Consider the following 13,153-nt stretch of genomic DNA (forward strand, 5'->3'; position numbering starts at 1 on the left):
CAGCTTGCAGGCAAGTATTTCCTGGGGACTTTGCTGAGACAAATTCATGCAGGTGACAGCCAGCACAGGCCTGCAAGTGTTAGCCCTGAGTTAACTGCTTCTCTGACCCCTTCTTGGTGCCCTGAAGGGGAATTAATGGAGATGTCAGGCCTTTGGGATCCTTTTCACATCCCTCCTGAAATCATTACAGCATAATGACAGCACAGGGGCAGGTGAAAAGTTTAGCTGCTCCCATAACCCTCCTCCAAGAGCAGCCTGCTTGGGAAAAACAGAATGCAGGAACAAATCAGGTATATTCAGCAATGCAAAATATGTAAAAGTACATTCAGTGTCCAGTGATTATAAATTTTCCATGGGTTTGGCTATTTGAACCCAGATAAACTTCACACATCCCATAGCAAGTGGCTTCACATTATAGCTATATATCATATGAAAATATAAATTAATGTGCTTATATTAATTCTGTGACCTGATGAATTGTTTTGACAGTTCTTACTTGTGAGAAACAGTGATGAGCTGTTCCCCATTTAGTTTTTCCTGGCAGCTCAGGCTTTTATGCACCTCTGTAACAGGCAGGTTTCCTTTTCCCAGCTGAAGGACCCAAAGTTAATGTCTTTATAAAGAGTTACTAATTACATCATACATTTGATCACCTCTATTGCAGCTTTTCTGTTCTAACCACAAATTTGAGATGAGGACAAAACCCTCATAGATTATTCAGAATTTGGGCACATCAAAGCCATCCACAATGAGTGGGCAGCAGAGATATTTCTATGGGAATTACTTCCAGCATGAATATCTTGCTTAAAGACCATTTACTATTATTATTATTATTATTATTATTATTATTATTATTATTATTATTATTAACTGATTTTCTCCATCTCCTTTGCTTTGCATTTAACAACATGCAATTTTATCCAGCTCTTCATCATCCACTCAACATCAAGAGATTTCCTAATCCTTGATCCAGTGCAATGCAATAGTTAATCTCAGTATTTCCCCCTTAACCCTCTCACTGGGACATGGCAGGACTAACCCCTGACAAAAAAGCTTTCACAGAACCACACTCTGCTGGTCTGAAACAGAAGGTCACATTTTAACTTAAAACCCTCCTTAAAACAGCCATAAATTCAGAGGTGTTGGCCTTGTGCTTGTTGTGGGTGAAACTCAGCAAGCTGCAGAGCATGTGGGAACACACGAATTTTAACCTTAAATCACTTGAATTCTAGGCCGTGGCTTACCTTGAACTAGATAAAATCAATCCCCTTTTCTCAGCAGCTTGGAAAGGCTTCCCAGTTTGCTTGCAGTGAAATATTTCCATGAATTACCCATGCAGGGGTTCCAGTTTTGTGTAGGTATATCCTTTATCTGAACCATTTGATCAAGAACACAATCAGGAGCCAAATTAAACAGATATTTGCAATTTTCCTGGTATAACAGTTTTGCACATCCCACATGCCCACAGCACCCATCAGAGCAGGGCTGTGAGGAGCAGAAAAGTTTGAATGCAAGGAAAGCTGCAGCTGTGATTTCTGTAATGGCATCAGCTCACAGGGGAATCCTAAAATCTTGGAAAACCAGTGTTTAGTGGTCTTCAAATTTAGATTGTAAAAACAATTAAAAAAACCCCAAACATTACAACAGAGAAATATAAGACTTAAGGTATTAGAATTGGTTGAATAATAATAAAACTGGACTCATTAGTGTGTTCCAAAAGAGGCATGCCAGCTTTCTGGGGTGACATTAATCATGGTTTGCAATTATTCACTTGAAAAGTCAGCATGAGAAAATAAAGCTTGATGTTTCATCCATTTTAGTACACATTCTTTCTGTAAAAAGTCATTCCAGAATTTAGTGATTATTATTCTCTTGTTAGGAAAGGTTCTCCCATCCCATGGAGCAACACTGATTTGGAGTCTGTTAACATTAACTAAAAGAGGAAAATAATTTTCTAAGGTGAGCTGGTCAAATTCTCAGAAAAAAAAAAAAAACAGACATAAATCACTTACCAAAAAGTGAGCACTTTTTAATGACTAGAATAACTTCTACTAAACCAGAAAAATAAAAGTAAAAAAAGGATGAGTTTGTAACTGATTCTCTTATAAAGATTATTTATTTGACTTGGACTAATTTCTATTTTTCAGCTGTGAGAGTATCACTGTACATAAGCCAGAGCATAATGACCAGAGAAGTGACCTGTAAGTTTATTTTGTCTCTCCGGTTGTTATAATATCCTGCTGAGTTACATCCATAATTTAAAAGGAGTAAAGACCACTAAGCTAAAAGTAGAGAAGGAATCTGTCATCACATTTAATTTTTTGGCAGGAGGTGGACAGGAATTCCAGGTGTAAAGAAGTGGAGGGGGAAAATTAAGCAAGAAGTTAAGGTGACTTACCCAACACTAAACTGGACCACAAAATGACACAGGAGGAAACAACAACAGCCCTGACAGGAGTCACATCTAAATCTCAATGGATCTGTTAGAATGAGCACAAGAGAAATAAATACAGCTTGTGTCTCTGCACAGAAATGGTAAAATAATTGGATTTTTTTTGTTTGTTTGAAATCAAGCGTGAAGGTGGCACAGATTTCCTGGTGGATTTAGGTGCTGTTCATCTTTCCCTTGCAGCTCATCTCCTTTCCAGCTCGCCCAGAGCAGCAGAGACACACTGCTGGAGGGTCAGCCAGCCTCATTTGCATATGCAAAGTGGAATCAGACTTTAATATTACTAAAGCATTACTCGAGGTGTTCATTAAATTCTGTTGCAATTTTAGACAGTACCTTAACAAAATCCTTTTAAAGGTGTGTCCAGATGAGCAGAAGCAAACTGATTGAAATCCTGGGTGTCCCACCCAGTGTGGAAATGCCACAGGAGAATTCCTCACTCTCTTGCAGGAGGCTGGAACCATTTGAATCGTCCCCTCTCCTTATCTGTTCCTGGGACAGAGACAGGCACAGTTCAGACAACATTTGTGCACCAGCAGCTGGGAATGTTTGCACCCCACAGCCCAGTAACCCCAACAGTTTTACTTCAGCAGCTTTGGCTTGTGCAAATGCTGTGCAGCTGGGTCAGCAGCTATTTTTTTTTTGAAGGAAATATTCCTTACAGGGCTATCCAGAAATGGGAGGAAAGCCTCCAAATATAGATCTTTCTTCCAAATATTTTTCAGTTTCTTTCAACCATGAATCCTGGCAGTAGTGCAGAACGTTCCTGTTGTCCTTGAGACACAAATGAAGAGATGGATCTGTTCTCCACGGGTTTTAGGTCCAAATACAGTTGTGGTTCTGAAAATTGGAGAGGAATAAGCTGAGGCTGATCACCCAGTGACTGTTGGGTGCAGGTGAGAAGATGGCTCTGCCTGGCAGTGGAGCACAGCTCCCACCAAAGGCTTTGCCAGAGCACCATCAGTGCTGGAATAAGGCAGGACCCCAAAGAGATGTTGTAGGAAAAGTAAAGGAAATATCTCAGGGCCTGGGCACAGCCTCAAAAGCAGCAGAGACCTATCAGCAGGACAAAGATGCTCCTGGTTGTAGAGATTTGCACCAGATTGAGTTCAGATGAGCTTTCTCTCCCCATCCCATTGCAGGGATGTACAAGAGTAGCAATGCAAAAAAAAACACAGCAGAAAAGGAGAAAACCCCATGGGACTAAACACAGCGCTGCTGTGAACATGAGCATGAGAGCTTTGGTTTGGCAAAAGGTCAGTTGTTGATGCCCACAATGTGTTTGCCCCTCTCCTTGAAGGTGTAATGGGGGATTGCTCCCTCTCTGCCCCATTTGCTCCCTGGGATTCAGCTGTGAGGGCTCCTGGCAGCCCAAAGAGTCCTTCTGCCCCTGCATCCACAATCTGGGCACAATTAGGGACACAAATTGACCAACAGATCCTTTATTAATCTGCTCCAACTTCCATGTGAAACACCTCATTCCACTGCTTTGGCTACTGGCCCCTAACATAACAAGTTACATGGGACTTGTCTCATCAAAATATCATCATGTCTAAATAGAGGATCTGTCTGAAGCACAGTGAAAATGAGTAATGATCACAATTATGGGCCGTATAACAGTCCAATAAAATCTAATTAAAATGATCCACATCCCATCTGCCAACAGCACATAAGCAACACCAGTCATGGGGGGGTGGGCAGGGGAAGAGAGTAAATAACACTCTCTTAATTTTTAAAATATGAAATATTTCATGGTGGGAAAGCTGTTTGCATTTTATAACTAGCTCCAAACTGTGCTGCCAATGAACTTCTGTGGTGATTGGAGATTCATCACCCTTAGCTTAGGAGAAGTTTTGGGGCTGCTCCCAGGGGAAAAAAAGTCATAGAGTGGAACCACAGAATAGTTTGGATCAGAAAAACCTTAAAGATCCTCTGGTTCCAACACCCCTGGCATGGACAGGGACACCCTGAACTAGAACAGGTTGCTCAAAGCCCTGTCCAGCCTGGCCTTGAGCACTTCCAAGGACGGGGCATCCCAAAAAGTTCCCTCCAAGTTTTTCAGAAGAGCCTGAGCACTTTGACTTTAACAAGGTAATAACCAGCACCCTCTTTTAACACCTGATTCAATTGCATTTGTGTTCTATTCTGATAGATGGATGGAAGGAGGAAATCTTCTCCATCACTTCTCCATAACATGGCTGGGCTTTCTGCTTGGCTCTCCAGTGCTTTGGCTTGACACAAGAGGTGGTTCCTGAGGGTCTGAACCTCTCCCTTGCCCAGCTTTCACCCAAGCATGGTGAAACTGATGAATGTGAAAACTTTCACCCAAGCATTGCTCAGCTGAAATGGAACCAATCTGGGCAGGTCTTTCTGCTCCTCTTTCTACAAAAACAGATGCAAAGGAGCAGATGAGATCCTCTGTGGAGAGCCTGGTTCAAACAGGGCTTAAAGAAAGAGGCCATGAAAATATACAGCTGATGGAAAAGTAAAAGGCAGCTGTAAAGCAGCAGTTCCCAGGCTTGATTTTGTAAATAATTAGGCTCTCAAGCACCACTTTATAAACAATAAGATTCTCAGACAGTCTTCCCACAACAAAAATTCTGTCCTTGGGCTCTCTGGGAACAGATAGCTTCTCTGGGAACAGATATGAAGGTTTTGAGAACTTTTCATATCACAGTGAGAACGCTGGTCCTGTTTTCAATAAACAAACCACAGGTATTGTAAAACAAAAGGAGGGGTTAGAGTTTTCTCTGTAACCTATCGTGAGCTCGAATTTTGCAATATGCATGAAGTTAATTAACACTGTTATATAAAGTGGCTGATTTAATCAATAAATCGGAGTCGATGCTGATCAACAACAAGATGGGTCGTCTCCCTTCGCTTTCAACAATCCTCCCTCCCAGGCTGGAAGCTGTGGAATCATTTCTCATACTTCCATGTGGACTCAGCATTCACCCTGGTGTTTTCAGTCATAAGTGCTCCTGATTACTCCTGATAAAATCTTCCTGAACACATCCTGCTCCTTGGTTAGCACCCAGTTCTTCAAGTGCATCCTTGAACACCTCCCTGGCTCCACGTCTCCTGCGGGGCACACCTGCCTTCCCCACCCTCTGCTCTTCCTTCACATCCACAAAAAGTGTGCTCCAGCTGCCAAGCCCAAAATAGTGATTTCTAATCAAGGTTAGGAATGTTCCTTCTTGAAATTTTATCTATTGATCAATTCTTCTGTACAAATTCGTGAATATTTCTATGCCAAGGTACCAAAGCCATCCAAAATTTTAAGATTCAAGAACAGGAAGAGACTCACAATGAAATTTATTTTCTTCTAGCAGAATCCACCTGGGATGGAGTCCATTTCTTGCATTTTGTGTGATTAGTCTCCATCCATCTGCAAAATGGTTGTCACAGCTTCATTCCCAGCTGCCCCAGAGCTGCAGAGATTTCATCCCTCACTGGTTTTGCATGGCTGGGGTCCATTTTCACCGTGTTGCACCAAGGTAAAGCAATTTTAGCTTGGTGCCATTTTTTAAAGGAAGCAGAAGGGGTCCCAGCTTTGCTTTGGCTGTGGTTGCCCAAATTATCCAGCCTTTGACTGGGGAAGAAGTTCAGGCCTGCAGAGCTACAGCAGTCTCCAGCAGAAGTGTTGGGATGAAGTGAAAGAGGGAAGATACATATTACACACATCACCTCTGAGAAACAGTGATCACAAGTTATTAAACATTCTGTCAAAGGCTCTGCAGAGTCCTTTTCTTTCCTGCCCAGTTTTGTTAGCAATAAAGGCAGCTTGCTAATGTTTGTCACTTTCAAATTATAGTTTACTACTCAAAAGGCAGCAAAGGTACATTACATTTTCATAAAAGACTATGAAGATGTCCAATTTTCAGAGCTGCAGGAGGACTAAAACCCTGTGCTGTGACACAGGTCCTTTCATGCATTATGGATACAGAGATTTTACAATTCAAAGCAACAGTTCTCACCTTTCCCATTGCCTGGATCTTGGGTGATGCTTTAGGAGGTGCAGCAGCTTCTGAGATTGACAAACACACATTTATGAAGGCAAAAGGATTGATGGACAAGGCATCCCAAATGCCAGCACGGCATCCCATAGGGCTGGGATTTGACTCTCTTCTCCAAGAGTCACTCCAAGTATTCAGTGGTCAAAAAAAACATTTCCTATGTTATAAATCACTGGGATTTTCACTGCTAGTTCTGAGTTAGCAACCTGTAAGAAACAGAGATAAATTTTAGGAGTGCACTTGGTATAGATATCCTGTGAGGATGGACAGGACTTGGGCTTCCAACCCCACTGTGCTTTCAGAGCCAATTATTTCAACCAGTTATCACAGCCTACAGATTCTCATCAAATCTTTGGATTCTCCCCATTACAACAGGTTCTAATTAGGTATTGTGAGTATATTCCTATTGTCTTGCTCTTGTGGATTCTCTGGAGCCTAATAAGGCTCTGAATTCTTTAATACAGGGGTTTTTTCCTGTAGCTAGAACCCTCTAGATCTGGGCACCCTATTTTCATAGCAATTTAATCTCTTTCAGACCTACTGACAGAATATGTTTAAAACAAGCTAAAAGGAATTGCCAGTTTGCCTGCCTGCACTCAAGCCTCAGCCTTTTCCAGTCCTCAAGACAAAATCCTGCCTCTGCTTGTTCCTGAAGCCAGCCCTGCCTGACACATTAGAGCTGCCTTTCATTTTTTCCAAGTTTAATGCAGACACAGAGCAGTTTCTTACTACACACTTAACTCCTATTGGCTTGAGAAAGGTTTACTTAAATTCTTCTGGGGAAATTAGAGCCCGTAGACACAGAGCTTGTCTATCCATACACATGCCAAGAGACATGCCAAACCTCATCACATCCAGCCTAAGAACTCCCATTTGAAAATTAAAGGCAGGTTCCAAAAGCTTTCTCTTCCTGAACTATGGATTTTGCTATGTAGTTAATTTTGCAAGCTTTGAAATTTTACTCAATATATCCCCCTTTTTCTAATATATTGAAAAATCCATTGACAACTCTTTTGATGCTCCTTTTCATTTGAAATGGAATCTTACTCCCTGTTCTCCTCCCTCCCCTCAAAAATCTTCACATTATCTCCAAAACTATACTTCATACACTGGAGAAATGTAAAATAATTCCATATCTCCACTCTGCTCAATATAAATATTTCATTATGAACAGCCCGCTGTAAATTGGTCCAAGTATGGAGAATAAGAAAAATAAGTAAGGTAAGTCAAGAGCCTACACATGGAGTGGTCGGAGCTGGATATGAGTGAAGGGAGGGAAAGGGGAGGTTTTTGCAAACCAAAAATCTGCATTTCCAAGTGATGAGGAAGATCCTCAGATTGCCATATAAAAATGCCTTGTGTCTCCCTCTGCAGCCAAAACTCTGGGGGAGCTCCTAATGCCTGGAAAAGGCTGGAAAGGCTGAGCAGTGACAAGGGAAGTTTATTAAATCAAATGAGATTCAATACCAACGTGGTTCACTGCTATAGATCCTGAATCCAATATCCTACATGAGACAGATAATGATATAGTCAGTGGGAGGTCCTTCCAAAGAGGGGGAAAAGTACAGCTATATTTTATATTTTAAATTTATTTCTTTTTTTTTTATCCTTTTCTATCTTGGACCTTTGCAGAAGGGAGGGGAAGTTTGTTTCATTTCTACTTTTTCCCTGCTTAGAAAAAGGAAAACCAATTTTGTCACATACATATACAGAAGACTAAAGCCAGAAATTACAAGCAAGTGGCATTCCATCAGGAATTTGAGAATTAGGCTAGAGAGAGCTGAAGATGAAGTGTGCTGTGTTCTGGAGGTTTTGGAATTAATTTGTAGAAATTCAGTATTCAAGGAAAAAGGACTAACTTCCCAGCTTCTGTAAATGAAACCAAAATAACTGAAGTCAAATTAATTCCACTGATTTACCCCAAATCCCCTGGCTTATTTCTGCCCCATTCATAACCAGCATTATTCAGTACATCTGCTCTGAGTGGGGACCTTTAAATAAGAGCAACAAATTCCCATTTTGTGAGAACCCTGGTAGCAGAAAGCTGATATTCCTCATTTCCTAATGAGTAATATTAATATAATGCAGGAGATTTTTAACAGACATGAACATAGGGTCTCTCCCTTAGGCACAACTTCTATCCTTGCTCTTTGGGCATAAAGCAAAGGAAAAATCCAATTTCAGGGCTCTGACTGTCAGGATGAGCTCAGCAACAGCAAAACTCAGTCACCTTTGCACAGTAAATATTAACATATGGGATAGATTACACAGCTATTTCCTTCATTTAGCCAAGCATGGAAATCTTGGGTATTATGATTATGAACTGATACAAGAAGAAAGGAGATCCAAGTAAGTCCTGGAGCTACTGACCCTCACTGCACCAAAAGCCTGTAACAGATCCACAACATCTCACAGAAGCCTGCAGAAACCTCCTGGATGCCAAAAACCAGTGACTCTAGCAGGCTATCAGATAAATCAGCCAAAATGCAGCACATAAATACGAGTTATTCTCTGAGTAACTGAGTGAAGGATGGGGCCTGTTTAATTAAATAAAAATAAAATTACCCTTTCAGCAATGTTTCATAGACATATTCCAGCGGCAGACAGTAAGATTTCTGTAAACTGTACAAAATTGTTTTCCCTTCCCTGCAAACAGAAGTACCTTTAGAGTTAGATTTTCACTTCAGCAGTCAGATATAAACTCTGGCTGGCACAAGCTAGAGCTCTGAAATCTTGTCAGAGGGAAAAGCAAGCAGAACTCCCTGGCTGCTTTTGCTGATTTGCACAGAGAAGCTGAGGCTTTTCAACCTGCCCCTCTTCACCTTGTCCCCAGCCCCAGAGAGATGTTTCCCATCACAATTTACATTTGTCTCATTTGTAAGTTGATTATTTGGCTTTAAATTCAGTCTTAATTGAGAGCAGAGGGCTCTGTGTGTGGTGCCTCTTGAGCACCTTTGGAGAAGGAAGAAGGAGCTTTGCACCAAACTCATTCTCCATCCCTGGCTCTGGAGCCATCCCCACTAAATTGTGCAACAGAGGTGTAGAACTGCTGATGAACTTGCAGAATTTCTGGCACAGCCAGGGGAGGAACGACCAGGATGGCTTTGCTAGGTGGGACCACAGCTGGGTGATCCTGTCACTGCCCAAAATGGTCCCTTTTTCAAGAGTTATTTCTCTATCTGACTGTAAGTTAACTAAACCAATGAATTAACAAGTGATTTGGAGGCTGTGTGAATATATAAACATATATTAAGAGCTGTCTCACAACATAACAGGGAAATTACATATTTTCAAACACCTTTTATGATAAACTATAAAATTGCAAAGAGGACTGTCCATATTATACAACCAGTAGCTAAATGGGATCTCAGACCCCACACATTTCATTATCATGGGCTTGTTTTTAATAGCACATACCCGATGTTCCTATTAATGCCTGTCTACATTTTGTTTTCTCCAAAAAAACTGTATTAGGATTGATATTGCAGCAGGTTATATCAGCACAGACACGTCTGCCCAATGTCACATCAATACTAACAGGACTTCTAATGCTGGCTGCTGTCTTATGGGATATTGTATATAGGGTATAAATATTTATATATGACGTGTGTTTGTGAATACATGGCCATGCACAGGACCAGCCAGACCCAGTTAATCAGAAGGTTTGAAAACTTCATTGCTTTCAGATGAAAAAGAAAATGATATTAACATATCAATGGCATATACATGCTGGGAGAGTGATTACCCTTTACATCTCCAGGATATCCAAGCACCCACACAGGCCCAGCTATGTGAGCACCCCGTCTGGAATATTCTGTCTCAGTCTCTCTCATTTCTCCCCTCCTCTCTCCTCAGACTTTCTTCTCCCTTATCTGCCTTTCCTCTTTAGCCTTTACCATCCATCTCATTTCTCTTTCCATTTCCCTTGTTCATCCATCTTTCTCCCCTCCCTTTTGTCATTCATCACTCCCTCATCCTCTTTTTTTTTCTCCTGTTCCCTCTCTTTCCCCTCCTGTTCTCCTTTCTCCCACCCCCATTCCTTGCTGCCTGCTTTGCTTGAAGTTTCCACCTTGTGGGTACTGCTGACTTCACATTTGCTGTGGTGTGAACTTCACATCTGTGAGTGGATGACAGGAAAGATTAATAACCCCGTGTTCCCCTTCTCCTTGACTGTGGGCCTTTCTAATGAATAAATATATAAATAATAAAAAATAAAAAAAAACAGAGCTAAAAATCATCTAAATAGAGACCCAGAGCCTGGGAGAAAACAATATTTTGCTGAATCTAGTATTTAAAAAAAAAAAAAAAAGGTAACAAAAAAACCCCACAACCTCTAATGATCTTTAGTTTACATACTCTGCAATTTTTTTTTCCTAAATAGTTTATGGGAAAAAAAAGAAAAGTTAAAGGCAAAGCAATGAGCCCTTTCTCCTGAGCCAATTAAAGGAAAACGGATTTAAAAGCAGTAATACAGAAGATCAGGAAATGTATGGGACAGAAATTTTAATATCCCACAAAAAGTAGAGCTGTCAGATGTGGGGTCAGCACAAAATCCCTGTCAATAACAGAACCACACTGCAGAGCCACAACATTGCAGCAAGGAAGGGATTTCTGGCTAATTCCAACTTTTCCAGGCAAATTAAAATCTCTGCCTTTGCCTCCACACACATTTGTACCACCCACAGCAATTTACCCTGAGACAATTCACATTTTGGTCAATTCCTCATTTGTAAGTTGATTATTTGACTTAAAATTCAGTCTTAATTGAGAGCAGGGAGCTCTGTGTGTGATGCCTCTTGAGCACCTTTGGAGAAGGAAGGAGGAGCTTTGCACCAAACTCATTCTCACTTTAATCCTCATCTCTCCCTCAATATTAAAAAGACCTTAAAAAGGTCTTTTATTCTTGAGAAGAATAAAAAGAAGAGACCATCAGTGGCTGGAGCAGGAGAAGACATTTCACCTGGGGCTGCAGGGCAGGTCTGGCAGAGATCACAACAGCAACAGGTGCCAGGGTGTCACATCTTTGCCCCCAGGAAATCCCATGAACAGCACTGCTACAAATCCTGCTCCAAAGAGCTCCAAAATCACCTGGAACTGATGCACAATGCTCCAAATTCACCTGGAATTGATGCTCAAACACACAAATTTCCAGAGGAAAGGGGGAAATAATTAAATCAGGAGCACAGCTCCACTTTTTGCTCCGGGGCAAAGTTGTCACTGGTTTTGCTGAGCCCTGTGTAAAGGTGAGGGGCAGAGGGGGACCCCAGCCCCCTTCTCTCCCCCTCCATTCCCATTTTGGTGCATTTCTGTCCAACCCTGGCAGCCTGCCCGAGAGAAAGCATCCCCTCCCTTCCACCCCTTGCTGCCAGCCCAGGGCTGCCCCACAGCAGCATCCTGCTTTTTCCAGATGGGCTTTCCAGAGATGTGGCGGAATAGACCAGAAATAAATGCTCATGTGCAGCCTCAAGAAACAAAAAGCCTTAAGAGCACAAAACTGCTCATATTTAAACTCAGGTTTAAGCTGTGCTGCTCCTCCAGCCCAGCCCAACTCACCTTTGCTGCTTTAGAGGGAGAACATCTCACCTTGCCCATCCCTCAGAGAGGAGCAGACTTGGTACCTGCAGGAGCCAAATTCAGGGTCTCTCTGGCAGGAAAATCCCCAATTTCTCATTTTTAGGTCAAAGACCTGAAATTAAATGTGGCAGCAAAATCCTGGCCTCAACAACCTTGTCTGGGGACACCTGTGCAGCAAAACCTGGCTGGTCTTTCTAAGGTCATCTGTGCATCTAACTGGGTTATTGGAATAGAGAAAAATATTTTAAAGCTTCTAAAAATCAGTCATGTAGTAAATAGAAGCTACAATTTATACAATAACATATTGTACATTTGTAATACATATTATACATAAATAAAATTTATACAATTCTACGATAATTGTAAATAAATGTATTATTATAACTGTGTAACTATATAACTGTAAATAAATTTATTAACTGTAAAAATGTATTTTATGTAATAAATAAACACATGTATAATTGGATAAATATATATCATAAATATATTAACATGTAAATAAAAATAAATATAAATAAAAGCTAAACCAGGAATGAATCATGCCCCTGACAACACCTGTACACAGGGGAATTTTACTCATTTGAATTTATCAATATGCCCCATAAAATCAAGTGGGAAAACCCTGAGAGAAAAGAAATTTTTTAAAAGATGACAGGATATCTATGTATATCACACACAATGTTTTTTTACATTATAGTACTTAAATTTATGTTACTAATGGAGAAAAATCTTTGGCCTAATCCTGCAGTTTTTATCTAGCAAAACTGCTGTGATTATGTAAAGCAGGATCATGCCCAGTGCAGCCAGACTTGCAATTCTTTTCTTGCACTCCAATTTTAAAATAAATTTTGCTCTGGAAATTTTGCAATATCCATGAATAATAAACTGCTGTAAAATTATAATGACCTTCAGGTTTTAAATTTGAAAAGAATTCTAGATGGAAGAAATAAATTCAGTGTAAATAACCACTGGGTAATTAAATTTATTTTTAAATAGCATCAAAGTTCAGAAGAAAGAGAATAACAAAGAATATCTCATAGAGACATGCATAAAGGCTGTGTCTGTATAATTAGTTATCTAGCAGTAACCAAAGTCTTTTTTATACAGATTGATT

Source organism: Melospiza georgiana, chromosome 17 (genome assembly GCF_028018845.1).
Source record: "Melospiza georgiana isolate bMelGeo1 chromosome 17, bMelGeo1.pri, whole genome shotgun sequence".
In the NCBI taxonomy this organism is placed as follows: Eukaryota; Metazoa; Chordata; class Aves; order Passeriformes; family Passerellidae; genus Melospiza; species Melospiza georgiana.